The 14772-nt window shown below is 41.5% G+C and overlaps 1 long non-coding RNA gene across 1 annotated transcript in view; it reads left to right on the forward strand.

The window, feature by feature from the left end:
* LOC138680516 (uncharacterized) overlaps positions 1–12981 on the forward strand; it is a 28990-nt gene extending 16009 nt beyond the window's left edge. Inside the window, exon 3 of the long non-coding RNA XR_011321629.1 lies at positions 11279–12981. This is a non-coding gene — a long non-coding RNA (uncharacterized lncRNA). The remainder of the gene's footprint in view (positions 1–11278) is intronic.
* Positions 12982–14772: the final 1791 nt, after the last annotated feature.

Genomic DNA, 14772 nt, shown 5'->3' on the forward strand with positions numbered 1-14772 from the left:
ATAACAAAGGAATGAAGAGAGGAAGGAAGAATAGAAAGAAGTGAGAAAGGAAGGAATGAGGAAAGGAAGGAAGAATAGATAGAAAGAAAGAGATAACGGAAGGAAGGAGGAGAGGAAGAAAGAATAGATAGATAGAAAGAAAGAGAGAAAAGAAGAAGGAGAGGAAGGAAGAATAGAAAGAAAAGAAATATAATGAGAAAGAAAGAAAAAAGGAAAGAAGGAAGAAAGAGAGGAAGGAAGAATAGAATGAAAGAAACTATAGAAAGAAATGAGAAAGAAAGAAACTATAGAAAGAAGTGAGAAAGAAAGAAAGAAAGAAAGGAAGAAAGAAAGAAAGAAAGAAAAAAAGAAAGAAAGAAAGAAAGAAAGAAAGAGAGAAAGAAAAAAAGAAAGAAAGGAAAAATATAAAGAAATGAGAAAAAGAAATAAAGAGAGGAAGGAAGAATAGAAATAAAGAGAGGAAGGAAGAATAGAAAAATGAGAAAGAAAGAACAAGGGAATGAAGAGAGGAAGGAAGAATAGAAAGAAGTGAGGAAGAAAGGAAGGAAGGAGGAGAGGAAGAAAGAATAGATAGAAAGAAAGAGAGAAAGGAAGAAGGAGAGGAAGGAAGAATAGAAAGAAAAGAAATATAGAAAGAAATGAGAAAGAAAGAAACTATAGAAAGAAGTAATAAAGAAAGAAAGAAAGAATAGAAAGAAATGAGAAAAAGAAATACAGAGAGGAAGGAAGAATAGAAATAAAGAGAGGAAGGAAGAATAGAAATAAACAAAGAGAGGAAGGAAGAATAGAAAAATGAGAAAGAAAGAACAAAGGAATGAAGAGAGGAAGGAAGAATAGAAAGAAGTGAGGAAGGAAGGAAGGCGGAGAGGAAGAAAGAATAGATAGAAACAAAGAGAGAAAGGAAGGAGGAGAGGAAGAAATAATAGATAGAAAGAAAGAGAGAAAGGAAGAAGGAGAGGAAGGAAGAATAGAAAGAAAAGAAAAATAAAGAGAAAGAAAGAAAAAAGGAAAGAAGGAAGGAGGAGAGGAAGAAAAAAAAAGAAAGAATCCAGGAAGGAAGAAAGCATTATAGGAGGAAGTGATGGCTGGATGGATGAAAAGAGTGGAAGTAAAAGGACTGTTGGAAAGAAGCAATGGATGGCAGTGATGAAAAAGAGTGACTTGCCTAGGAAGATAGGAACAAAGGTTGGAAGAAAAGGAGGAAGGAAGGAAATAAATAAAAAGGAAAGAAACAAGAAAGAAAGAGAGAAAGAACAGATAGATTGGCAGAGCGAAAGGATATAAGAAGGGAAGGATGATGGACAGAGATGTGACTGGAAAGAAAAGAAAAAGGGGTGATAGATTTGGCTCCTCATAACCAACAGTACATGAGTACATTGTATTATCCTATTACACGCAGATCCAGACTGTTTTTCAGACTTATTGACGACTCCTTAGAAATCTATAACCTTCCCCTCTATTATATCCTCAATCCCCGCTCTATTCCATACATACATATTATTTGCTAATTTTGCTTTTCTTTGCAAAAACAGAGCAAAAGTGTGCGATTATTAGCCGCTCGCCTTGCCACTATGTTCCCACACAAGGTGGATCCATTGACTCAGCCTCTTCAGTCACATACAAGAGTATAATGGAAAAAGATCGCAAAGTTCATCAATTCTTTAACTGCGGTGTCTGAAATTAATGTTTAAACTGATAGAAGATGCCATTTACATCTGTAAAGTGAAGGAGGAAAGTATTGTTAGGTGTCGGGAATATTAAAAAAAAACAAGTATTCTATTATTTACATAATTACTTATTACTTTCATTATGCATGCTCTCTTAATGGTTATAGTATTTATGTATAATTACTTTAATACTGTATTCACTGAAATTTCCAAGTAGCTCCCTAATTAACTGTCTCCAATATATAATTACATTGCATCTTTACGCAAGACTTGCCTAATTAATTTAGTTACACCACTTCCTTTGTGAATACGCATTATAAAGTGTTCTTTGCTTTATTCTTCTGCTTTCTTATAATCCAGGCTTAACGAAAATTGAGACCCGGCTATAGAAGATTTCATGACCCACCACTAATTCACTTGGGAAGCTGCAAAAATGTGTTTCTTTAAAAAAAAAATATGCTGTAACTCATTATAAGATTGCTTTTAAAAGCCTCTATTGTGTCGGTCCGCGGAATCAGCAGTTCATACTAAACCTACATTTAATGGAGACTTAAATAAACTTTATGATCAGATGTTTTTTTTCAGCCACTGTGTAAAAAAAAATGGTCACCAGCTAAATAAATAAAGGGGTTCTATATGATTAGGATTTTTTTTTTTTGCCAGAAATAGCGCCACTCTTGATAACAGGCTGTGGTTGGTATTGCAGCTTGCACTTGATTATGGCTGAGCTGCAATACCAGGCCCAGCCTATGGACAAGGGTGGTGCTGTTTTTTAAAGATGACAGCGCAGGCATATTGAGGGAAGTTGTCACCTGCTGGACACCTCATTCTTAATAGCACCAGTCTGCAAAACAACACAAAAATAGCATACCTGGCTCCCAGATGAGTGCATTCCCTGTTATGACCCCAATGGCGAGGGTCTCAGAGGAACGTGGAAGTCTGCAAGATACAAAAATCCAGCTCATAGGGCAGTGGTAACTGGGTTGACCATATATCTACTCCTAACGCCAACACTAGAAGTAGCCGGGGGTCATACCTACGTTGATCCTAGATGACTCGCGCCAGCCGAGAATCTAAATACCCCTAGTAGAGGAAAACAAAGACCTCTCTTGCCTCCAGAGAAAGGGACCCCAAAGCAGGATAGAAGCCCCCCACAAATAATAACGGTGAGGTAAGAGGAAATGACAAACACAGAAATGAACCAGGTTTAGCACAGAGAGGCCCGCTAACTAATAGCAGAATATAGAAAGGTAACTTATATGGTCAACAAAAAACCCTATCAAAAATCCACACTGGAAATTCAAGAACCCCCGAACCGTCTAACGGTCCGGGGGGAGAACACCAGCGCCCTAGAGCTTCCAGCAAAAGTCAGGATACAGAATAGGAACAAGCTGGACAAAAATACAAAACCAAAAACAAATAGCAAAAAGCAAAGTAAATGACTTAGCTGAATAACCGGACCAGGATCAGTAGACAAGAGCACAGCAGATTAGCTCTGATAACTACGTTGCCAGGCATAGAACTGAGTGTCCAGGGAGCTTATAAAGCAACGCCCCTAACTAACGACCCAGGTGCGGATAAAAGGAAAGACAGAAAAACCAGAGTCAAAAAACTAGTAACCACTAGAGGGAGCCAAAAAGCAAATTCACAACAGTACCCCCCCCTTAGTGAGGGGTCACCGAACCCTCACCACGACCACCAGGGCGATCAGGATGAGCGGCATGAAAGGCACGAACTAAATCGGCCGCATGAACATCAGAGGCGACCACCCAGGAATTATCCTCCTGACCATAGCCCTTCCACTTGACCAGGTACTGAAGTCTTCGCCTGGAGAGGCGAGAATCCAAGATCTTCTCCACCACGTACTCCAACTCGCCCTCAACCAACACCGGAGCAGGAGGCTCAGCAGAAGGAACTACAGGCACAACGTACCGCCGCAACAAGGACCTATGAAATACATTGTGAATAGCAAACGACACAGGAAGATCCAGACGAAAAGATACAGGATTAAGGATTTCCAATATCTTGTAAGGACCAATAAAACGAGGTTTAAATTTGGGAGAGGAGACCTTCATAGGAACAAAGCGGGAAGAAAGCCATACCAAATCCCCAACGCGTAGTCGGGGACCCACACCGCGGCGGCGGTTGGCAAAGCGCTGAGCCCTCTCCTGTGACAACTTCAAGTTGTCCACCACATGATTCCAGATCCGCTGCAACCTATCCACCACAGAATCCACCCCAGGACAGTCAGAAGACTCCACATGACCTGAAGAAAAGCGAGGATGGAAACCAGTGTTGCAGAAAAAAGGCGAAACCAAGGTGGCGGAACTAGCCCGATTATTAAGGGCAAACTCAGCCAACGGCAAGAATGTCACCCAATCGTCCTGATCAGCAGAGACAAAACACCTCAAATAAGCCTCCAAAGTCTGATTGGTTCGCTCCGTCTGTCCATTAGTCTGAGGATGGAAAGCAGAGGAAAACGACAAATCAATGCCCATCCTACTACAAAAGGATCGCCAGAACCTGGAAACGAACTGGGATCCTCTATCTGACACAATATTCTCAGGGATGCCGTGCAAACGAACCACGTTCTGGAAAAACACAGGAACCAGATCGGAAGAGGAAGGCAGCTTAGGCAAAGGAACCAAATGGACCATCTTGGAGAAGCGATCACATATCACCCAGATAACAGACATGCCCTGAGATAGCGGAAGATCAGAAATGAAATCCATGGAGATATGTGTCCAAGGTCTCTTCGGGACAGGCAAGGGCAAGAGCAACCCGCTGGCACGAGAACAGCAAGGCTTAGCTCTAGCACAAGTCCCACAGGACTGCACAAATGACCGCACATCCCTTGACAAAGAAGGCCACCAAAAGGACCTGGCCACCAGATCTCTGGTGCCAAAAATTCCCGGGTGACCTGCCAACACCGAGGAATGAACCTCGGAAATGACTCTGCTGGTCCACTTATCCGGAACAAACAGTCTGTCAGGTGGACAAGACTCAGGCCTATCAGCTTGAAATCTCTGCAACACACGTCGCAGATCCGGAGAAATAGCTGATAAGATAACTCCATCCTTAAGAATACCAACAGGATCAGCGACTCCAGGAGCATCAGGCACAAAGCTCCTAGAAAGAGCATCGGCCTTCACATTCTTTGAACCTGGTAAATACGAGACAACAAAATCAAAGCGGGAGAAAAACAATGACCAGCGGGCCTGTCTCGGATTAAGGCGTTTAGCAGACTCGAGATACATCAGATTTTTGTGATCAGTCAAGACCACCACACGATGCTTAGCACCCTCGAGCCAATGACGCCACTCCTCAAATGCCCACTTCATGGCCAACAACTCCCGATTGCCCACATCATAATTTCGCTCGGCAGGCGAAAACTTCCTAGAGAAAAAGGCACAAGGTTTCATAACAGAGCAACCAGGGCCTCTCTGCGACAAAACGGCCCCTGCTCCAATCTCCGAAGCATCCACCTCAACCTGAAAGGGAAGTGAGACATCGGGCTGGCACAAAACAGGCGCCGAAGTAAACCGGCGTTTCAACTCCTGGAAAGCCTCCACGGCAGCAGGAGCCCAGTTAGCTACATCGGAGCCCTTCTTGGTCATATCCGTCAAAGGTTTCACAACGCTAGAAAAATTAGCGATAAAACGACGGTAGAAGTTAGCGAAACCCAAGAACTTCTGAAGACTCTTAACTGACGAGGGCTGAGTCCAATCAAGAATAGCTCGGACCTTGACCGGGTCCATCTCCACAGCAGAAGGGGAAAAAATAAACCCCAAAAAGGGAACCTTCTGTACACCAAAGAGACACTTTGAGCCTTTGACAAACAAAGAATTTTCACGCAAAATTTTAAAGACCAACCTGACCTGCTCCACATGCGAGTCCCAATCATCAGAAAAAACCAAAATATCATCCAGATAAACGATCAAAAATTTATCCAGATACTTCCGGAAAATGTCATGCATAAAGGACTGAAAAACTGAAGGCGCATTGGAGAGCCCAAAAGGCATCACCAAGTACTCAAAATGACCTTCGGGCGTATTGAATGCGGTTTTCCATTCATCACCTTGCTTAATGCGCACAAGGTTGTACGCACCACGAAGGTCTATCTTGGTGAACCACTTGGCACCTTTAATTCGGGCAAACAAGTCAGACAACAGCGGCAGAGGATACTGAAATTTGACAGTGATCTTATTTAAAAGCCGATAATCAATACAAGGCCTCAAAGATCCGTCCTTTTTAGCCACAAAAAAGAATCCTGCACCAAGAGGGGAAGAAGACGGACGAATATGTCCTTTCTCCAAAGACTCCTTGATATACGAACGCATAGCGGTATGTTCAGGTACCGACAGATTAAAGAGTCTTCCCTTAGGAAATTTACTGCCTGGAATCAAATCTATAGCACAGTCACAGTCCCTATGAGGAGGCAATGCACTGGACCTGGACTCGCTAAAGACATCCTGATAATCAGACAAATACTCCGGAACTTCCGAAGGCGTAGAAGAAGCAATAGACACAGGCAGGATATCCCCATGAATACCACGACAGCCCCAACTAGAAACTGACATAGCCTTCCAGTCCAGGACGGGATTATGGGTCTGTAACCATGGCAGCCCTAAAACAACCAAATCATGCATTTTATGTAAAACAAGAAAACGTATCACCTCGCGGTGTTCAGGAGTCATGCACATGGTAACCTGTGTCCAATACTGCGGTTTATTTGCTGCCAATGGCGTAGCATCAATACCCCTAAGAGGAATAGGATTTTCTAATGGTTCAAGAGTAAAACCACAGCGCTTAGCAAATGACAGATCCATAAGACTCAGGGCAGCACCTGAATCTACAAACGCCATGACAGGATAAGACGACAGTGAGCAAATCAAAGTTACAGACAGAATAAATTTAGGTTGCAAATTTCCAGCGGTGACCGGACCAACAACCTTAGCTATACGTTTAGAGCATGCTGAGATAACATGTGTAGAATCACCACAGTAGTAGCACAAGCCATTCCGGCGTCTATGAATTTTCCGCTCATTTCTGGTCAGGATTCTATCACATTGCATTAAATCAGGTGTCTGTTCAGACAACACCATGAGGGAATTTGCGGTCTTGCGCTCCCGCAATCGCCGGTCAATTTGAATAGCCAGTGCCATAGCATCATTCAGACCTGTGGGAATGGGAAAACCCACCATAACATCTTTAATGGCATCAGAAAGACCATTTCTAAAATTAGCGGCCAGTGCACAGTCGTTCCAATGTGTCAGCACGGACCATTTCCGAAATTTTTGGCAATACACTTCAGCCTCGTCCTGCCCCTCAGACATAGCCAGCAGGGCCTTTTCTGCCTGAATCTCAAGATTGGGTTCCTCATAAAGTAAACCGAGCGCCAGAAAAAACGCATCAATATCAGCCAATGCCGGATCTCCTGGCGCCAGCGAAAAAGCCCAATCTTGAGGGTCACCCCGTAAGAACGAAATAACAATTTTTACTTGCTGAGCGGAGTCTCCAGATGAACAGGGTCTCAGGGACAAAAACAATTTACAATTATTCTTGAAATTCCTAAACTTAAACCTGTCTCCGGAAAACAGTTCAGGAATCGGTATCTTAGGTTCTGACCCAGGACTTCTGATAACATAATCTTGTAAGCCCTGCACACGAGTAGCCAGCTGGTCCACACTTGTAATCAAGGTCTGGACATTCATGTCTGCAGCAAGCATAAGCCACTCTGAGGTAAAGGGGATGAAGAAAAAAAAAAAAAAAAAAAAATGAGAGAGGAGAAAAAAAAAAACTCAGAATCTTCTTTCTTATAATCCCTCTTTTGCAATGCATTAAACATTTAATATAGGCCTGCTAACTAAATCACACTTGCAGCCAGTTGACATGGATTAAAGTTGACTTGACCTCTGTCCTGTGTCCTTGTGTACCACATTGAGCATGGAGAAAAAAAAAAAGACCAAAGAACTGTCTGAGGACTTGAGAAACCAAATTGTGAGGAAGCATGAGCAATCTCAAGGCTACAAGTCCATCTCCAAAGACCTGAATGTTCCTGTGTCTACCGTGCGCAGTGTCATCAAGAAGTTTAAAGCCCATGGCACTGTGGCTAACTGTTATGACCCCAATGGCGAGGGTCTCAGAGGAACGTGGAAGTCTGCAAGATACAAAAATCCAGCTCATAGGGCAGTGGTAACTGGGTTGACCATATATCTACTCCTAACGCCAACACTAGAAGTAGCCGGGGGTCATACCTACGTTGATCCTAGATGACTCGCGCCAGCCGAGAATCTAAATACCCCTAGTAGAGGAAAACAAAGACCTCTCTTGCCTCCAGAGAAAGGGACCCCAAAGCAGGATAGAAGCCCCCCACAAATAATAACGGTGAGGTAAGAGGAAATGACAAACACAGAAATGAACCAGGTTTAGCACAGAGAGGCCCGCTAACTAATAGCAGAATATAGAAAGGTAACTTATATGGTCAACAAAAAACCCTATCAAAAATCCACACTGGAAATTCAAGAACCCCCGAACCGTCTAACGGTCCGGGGGGAGAACACCAGCGCCCTAGAGCTTCCAGCAAAAGTCAGGATACAGAATAGGAACAAGCTGGACAAAAATACAAAACCAAAAACAAATAGCAAAAAGCAAAGTAAATGACTTAGCTGAATAACCGGACCAGGATCAGTAGACAAGAGCACAGCAGATTAGCTCTGATAACTACGTTGCCAGGCATAGAACTGAGTGTCCAGGGAGCTTATAAAGCAACGCCCCTAACTAACGACCCAGGTGCGGATAAAAGGAAAGACAGAAAAACCAGAGTCAAAAAACTAGTAACCACTAGAGGGAGCCAAAAAGCAAATTCACAACAATTCCCTGTGTTACTGGAACTGTGTCTCTAGACGGTCATGTCAAAGGACCGCTGCAGCAAATCAATGGCCTCTGATTGGCTGCAGCCTTTTATTATTCATTAGCGCAAATGCGATTAGTAGCAATGGTCACATAACTTAAGAATGTCAGTTGATCTACAAAAGGCAAAGTGCCAGCATAATAGGAGCGGTGCCGGTCTGATAGGTCGGTGTTGTGAATTCAGCTTTTGTGCTCCCTCCGGTGGTTGTAGAGGGTAATGCAGTTGTGACTGGACTGCAGGAGTGGACAGGTGTATCTACTAATTGCAAAACTGACTGGGGTATATAGCCTTGCTGGACTCTTTAGTCCCTGCCAGTTCTCCATTGTTTTTGAAGGATTCACTTCCCTGCTGGTCTCTCCAGTTTGCTGTGCTTTTCTACAAAGATAAGTCCTGGCTTTGTTTTTGCTGTCCACCTGCTGTGGACCTTAAAGTTTTGCGCATATTCATGTTTTTGTCTTGTTCAGCTTTGTCTGTGAAGGATTTTTTGCAGCTAAGCTGTGTCTCTGGAGATGCAGATATACCCCCCCATGTCTTTAGTCAGATGTGGTGATTCGTATTTTCTGTGGTGGATATTTTCTAGTGTTTTTATACTGACCGCATAGTACTCTGTTCTATCCTTTCTTTTTAGCTAGTATGGCCTCCTATGCTCATATCTGATTTCATTTCTGCGTATGTTATTTCCCTCTCCTCTCACAGTCAATATTTGTGGGGGGCTATCTATCCTTTGGGGATTTTCTCTGAGGCAAGATAGGTTTCCTGTTTCTGTCTTTAGGGGTAGTTAGATCTTAGGCTGTGCCGAGAGGTCTAGGGAGTGTCAGGTACCCCCCCACGGCTACTTTTAGTTGCGCTGCTAGGTTCAGGGTTTGCGGTCAGTACAGGGACCACCTTCTCCAGAGTCCGTCTCATGCTGCTCCAAGGCCACCAGATCATAACAGGTCGGTAAGTATGCATCTTTTTTTAATTTTTTTTCTGGAGACTTCTGCTATTAAAAAGGGGCTGTCCAGTAGTGAACAACCCCTTTAATTAAAAAAAACATGCTGCTTGATAAATGGTGTGCATCTGTCTATACATATTGGACATTTTCGCTTATGCCCTCTGTCGATTGACTTGTCTTAGACCAATATTTGGAACACAAAAAAGTGACGTAATATTGGAACATTTTAAACCATTCTCTTTCATAGACATTGTCTATAAAAAGAGTACAAAAGCAATAAAACAGATAATAAATATGGCACAGTGTATACAGTGGATTTGCAAAGTCTACACACCCCTGTTAAAATGCCGGATTTTTTGTCATCTAAAAAAAAATCATATCAAGAAGAATCATTTCAGAACTTTTTCACTTAAAGTCTCCCATAATCTGTACCATTGAAAAACAACCTGATATTTTGAGGGTATAACGAAAATAGCAAAACTAAAAGAATGTGATTGCATAAGTGTGATATATACATATATATATAATTATATACATATACATAATTGAAGATGTAGTTGTGTTCAGAATTAGCCAATTACATGTAAGCTTGTGTTACATAGTAGTCAACGTACGGCTGACGTCATTTACAGGGATTCTGATTAACCTTGTATAAAGTTCAGTTGTTCTAGGAGGATTCTCCTGAAATTTTCTTAGTAACATTTTATATCCAAAGCCATGGTTTGGAAACAGCTGACAACACAGCAAAGGGATCTCATAATTTGCAAAGCGCTGCGGAATACACTGCGTACAGAGTTATTAGGCAGGTTGTATTTTAGAGGATTATTTTTATTATTGATCAACAACTATGTTCTCAATCAACCCAAAAGAATTGTAAATATCAAAGCTTAATATTTTTGGAAGTTGGAGTGGGTTTTTTTTAGGTTTGGCTATCTTAGGAGGATATCTGTTTGTGCAGGTAACTATTACTGTGCAGAATTATTAGGCAACTTAATAAAAACCAAATATATTCCCATCTCACTTGTTTATTTTCACCAGGTAAACCAATATAACTGCACAAAATTTAGAAATAAACATTTCTAACATGCAAAAACAAAACCCCCAAAAAATAGTGACCAATATAGCCACCTTTCTTTATGATGACACTCAACAGCCTCCATCCATAGATTCTGTCAGTTGCTTGATCTGTTTACGATGAACATTACGTACACCAGCCACCACAGCCTCCAGACACTGCTTCGAGAGGTGTCCTGTTTTCCCTCCCTGTAGATCTCACATTTTATGAGGGACCACAGGTTCTCTATGGGGTTCAGGTCAGGTGAACAAGGGGGCCATGTCATTATTTTTTCTTCTTTGAGACCTTTACTGGCCAGCCACGCTGTGGAGTAGTTGGAGGCATGTGATGGAGCATTGTCCTGCATGAAAATCATGTTTTTCTTGAACGATACCGACTTCTTCCTGTACCACTGCTTGAAGAAGTTGTCTTCCAGAAACTGGCAGTAGGTCTGGGAGTTGAGCTTCACTCCATCCTCAACCTGAAAAGGTCCCACAAGTTCATCTATGATGATACCAGCCCAAACCAGTACCCCACCTCCACCTTGCTGGTGTCTGAGTCGGAGTGGAGCTCTCTGCCCTTTACTGATCCAGCCTCTGGCCCATCAAGAGTCACTCTCATTTCATCAGTCCATAAAACCTTTGAAAAGTCAGTCTTAAGATATTGCTTGGCCCATTCTTGACGTTTTATCTTATGTTTCTTGTTCACAGGTGGTCGTTTTTCAGCCTTCCTCGCCTTGGCCATGTCCCTGAGTATCGCACACCTTGTGCTTTTTGTTACTCCAGTAACTTTCCAGCTCTGAAATATGGCAAAACTGGTGGCAAATGGCATCTTGGCAGCTTCACGCTTAATTTTCCTCAATTCAGTTATTTTGCGCCTTTTTGGCCCAACACGCATCTTGCAACCCTGTTGGCTATTTGCCATGAAACGCTTAATTGTTCGGTGATCACGCTTCAAAAGTTTGACAATTTCAAGACTGCTGCATCCCTCTGCAAGACATCTCACAATTTTGGACTTTTCAGAGCCCGTCAAATCTCTCTTCTGACCCATATTGCCAAAGGAAAGGAAGTTGCCTAATAATTAAGCAGACCTTAGATAGGGTTCTGATGTCATTAGACAACACCCCTCATTACAGAGATGCACATCACCTGATTTACTTAATTTGTAGTTGGCTCTCAAGCCTGAACAGCTTGGAGTAGGACAACATGTAGAAAAAGTATCATGTGATCAAAATACAACTTGCCTAATAATTCTGCACGCAGTGTATGTTGGCGCTATATAAATAAAATTATTATTATTATCTCATTGTTGAACGTTATCAGTCAGTAAAAGTTACCCCAAAAAATGCTTACATATAGCATGGAACCCTGTGAAGACATCATCAAGAAATGGCTTAATATTATAACACCAGTGACATCACTAAAATTGGACGTCGTTCAAAAAATGATGAAAAGACAAGAAAATTGGTTTGGGGGCCACCAAGAGGCCTAAAGCAACATTAAAGGAGCTGCATGAATTTCTGACAAGTACTGGTTGTGTACTGCATGTGACAACACTCTCTTGTATTCTTCATATGTCTGGCCTGTGGGATGGGGTGGCAAGAAGTAAGCTTTTTCTTACAAGAAAAACATCCAAGCTTGGCTATGTTTTCTAAAACCTACATCGGGCTTCCAAAATCATGTGGAAGAATGTATTGAGGCCAAATTTGAACTTTTCGGGCTTAAATCCAACAGTTATGTTTGGCGCAAGCCAACACTGCACATCACTAAAATAACACTATACCTACAGTGAAGCATGGTGGAGGCAGCATTATGAGGTTCTTTTCCAGCAGCTTAAACTGGGGCTTTAGTCAAGGTGGGGGAAATGATTAACAGTTTCAAATATCAGTCAATTTTGTAACAAAACCTTAAGGTTTCTGCTAAAAAGCTGAAGATGAAGAAGCATTTCACCTTTCATCATGGCTTCACCAGAAGAAGGCAAAAGTTTTGGAATGGCCCAGACTGAATACAATTGAAAATCTGCGGGTCACCTGAAGAGGGTGCTGTAAACAAGAGACAACCTCATAATCTGACACATATGTGTACACTTTTTATTTCCACTATACACAATAGCTTTTTGTGTATTTAGCTTAGTAAGTCTCAGACAGAAACTTTCGCCAAATTTAGTTATGTTTTTAGAAGTATGAGTTCACATAAATGTGGGTCTGAAATATAAGACTCCATAAATGTGCAGAGATGGTCAAGAGAGTGTTGCAAAAAATACAAATGCACCCATCAGGACTGTACAGAGAGATCAATGGGCCCCATACTGAAAGTCCAAATTGGGGTCCCCCTCGTGCCCCTCGGCTGCCATTAAACAACTCATTTGAGTTTTTGTGATTGTGTTAAGGGGACCTAATGGGAGTGACTGTGTAACCGCCTGGATCCCATGGCTGCTGTTCACCATGGCATCTAAGGGCCTAGAATTGCTTTGATCAGAGTTTTTTATTTTTTTATTTTTTTTTTAATGGGGTTAAAAATAATTTTTCAATTGTGTTTCATTAAAAAAAATTGCACCATTTGCCTTTTGTAGTCATAGTTTCACTGCACAATCAACTTTGATGAGATCTGCGGTCATAAAACAGCTGAGATGCGCTCAGAAAAAGACAGATAAAAGAGTCCTACATTTCTCCTGTAGTGACTGCTGCAGGGAAAATAAACTGCTGGCAACTTTGCCATTAAAATCAGCTCTTTCTATGGGTAAAACAACATTTTTATGGGTTTTGTCTGTGAAATGGCCACAGTGTATATACACATTGCATATATACCAATTTATGCTCCGGCTCCTTTTTTTGGTTTTGCTACTTTTTTTTTTTTGTGCAATATCTGCAAACCATTTATGCTGTGTACAAAAAAAAAATGACCACAGATTTTGCAAAATTCACCAGGGTTTTTAATCAATGCATTACACTATAGCGTTCCTGGATTTGCCAGTCGTATTGTAACATTCATTCAGTATTAATGTGTTGATTCCAGCTCTGATATTAAACTTTTTTTTTTTTTTTGGCTCAAAATGAAAACATTTGTAAATTTGCCATAATCGACGGCGTGAAAGGTCGTGCCCAATAAATGCTGAAAAACAGCTTGGGGAAGATCCCAGCTGATCAAGGTGTAATCTCTTAATTTCTAAAGACAACCCATCCAACTGCCCATAAAGGCTGGCGTCCATCTAGGAAAAAAAAAAAAAAAGACGTAGTCAATTCATCTAGATGGGGGTCGATTAGAGCGGCAGGAAGCGGAGATATTGATGAACTTGTTTGGAGGACAATGGCCCTAATGTGACAAGAATAAAGAATAAAAAATGGACGGCATGTCAGAACTGCAAAGGGCCGAGATAGATAGCAGAAAAACAAAAAATGAAAAATTGGGCTTAGAAGTTGAAATTGCAACTTGATGTTCAGTTATGGAGACGGCACTAATTAACAATTGTCTGATTCGCCCTTCTGCGCCCAGAAGAAAGAGGACATAACACCCTTTATTTGCCTTATTTCAAAAAAATCACAAAAATTTGAATAATTATCCGGAATTGTACGGCGATTTTTCGTGAAGGGGGGTCATCATAATGAATTGATATCTCTATTTATTCCTTCTGGTAAATGGTTAAATTCTAATAACAATGTGGCAGCCAAGGAAGAATTCAGCGACATTTGTGCAACAATCACACGGTTAACTTTTGATATGTTGCCCAAACAAAGAGACCAGCATCTTTGCATGGCAGATGAAGAATTAACGGCCAGACAAACTCATTAAAGAGCTATCACATTTGCCAGAATGTTCCCTGGGACAGGTTGATATATGACCCCACTTCTATCCAGCCAAAAACTGATGAGATGCTGAGTTCATGATCTGCTATGGGACAAAGGAGAGCAAATAACAAAAAAATAAAAAAACCAAAAAAAAATAAAAACGCTATGAAATAGAAGATCGTAAAGAAAGCAGGTAAGTAGAGGCAATGAAATTGACATTCTGTGTTTGTACAGTACCGGGAGCGGATCGGCCAGCCAACGTCTCCCTCTGCCAAGTGTACAGTTTACTGCGAACTATATGATTCACAACTTTAGTTTGGGAGTGAAAACTTTATTTCTAAGCGGTCTTTTATTCTTTGGCTAATTTTATTTCTTTGGCTAAAGTTTACTAATGTGCTACGTGATCGCTTATTGTCATGT

Source organism: Ranitomeya imitator, chromosome 5, assembly GCF_032444005.1.
Source record: "Ranitomeya imitator isolate aRanImi1 chromosome 5, aRanImi1.pri, whole genome shotgun sequence".
Classification (NCBI taxonomy): Eukaryota; Metazoa; Chordata; class Amphibia; order Anura; family Dendrobatidae; genus Ranitomeya; species Ranitomeya imitator.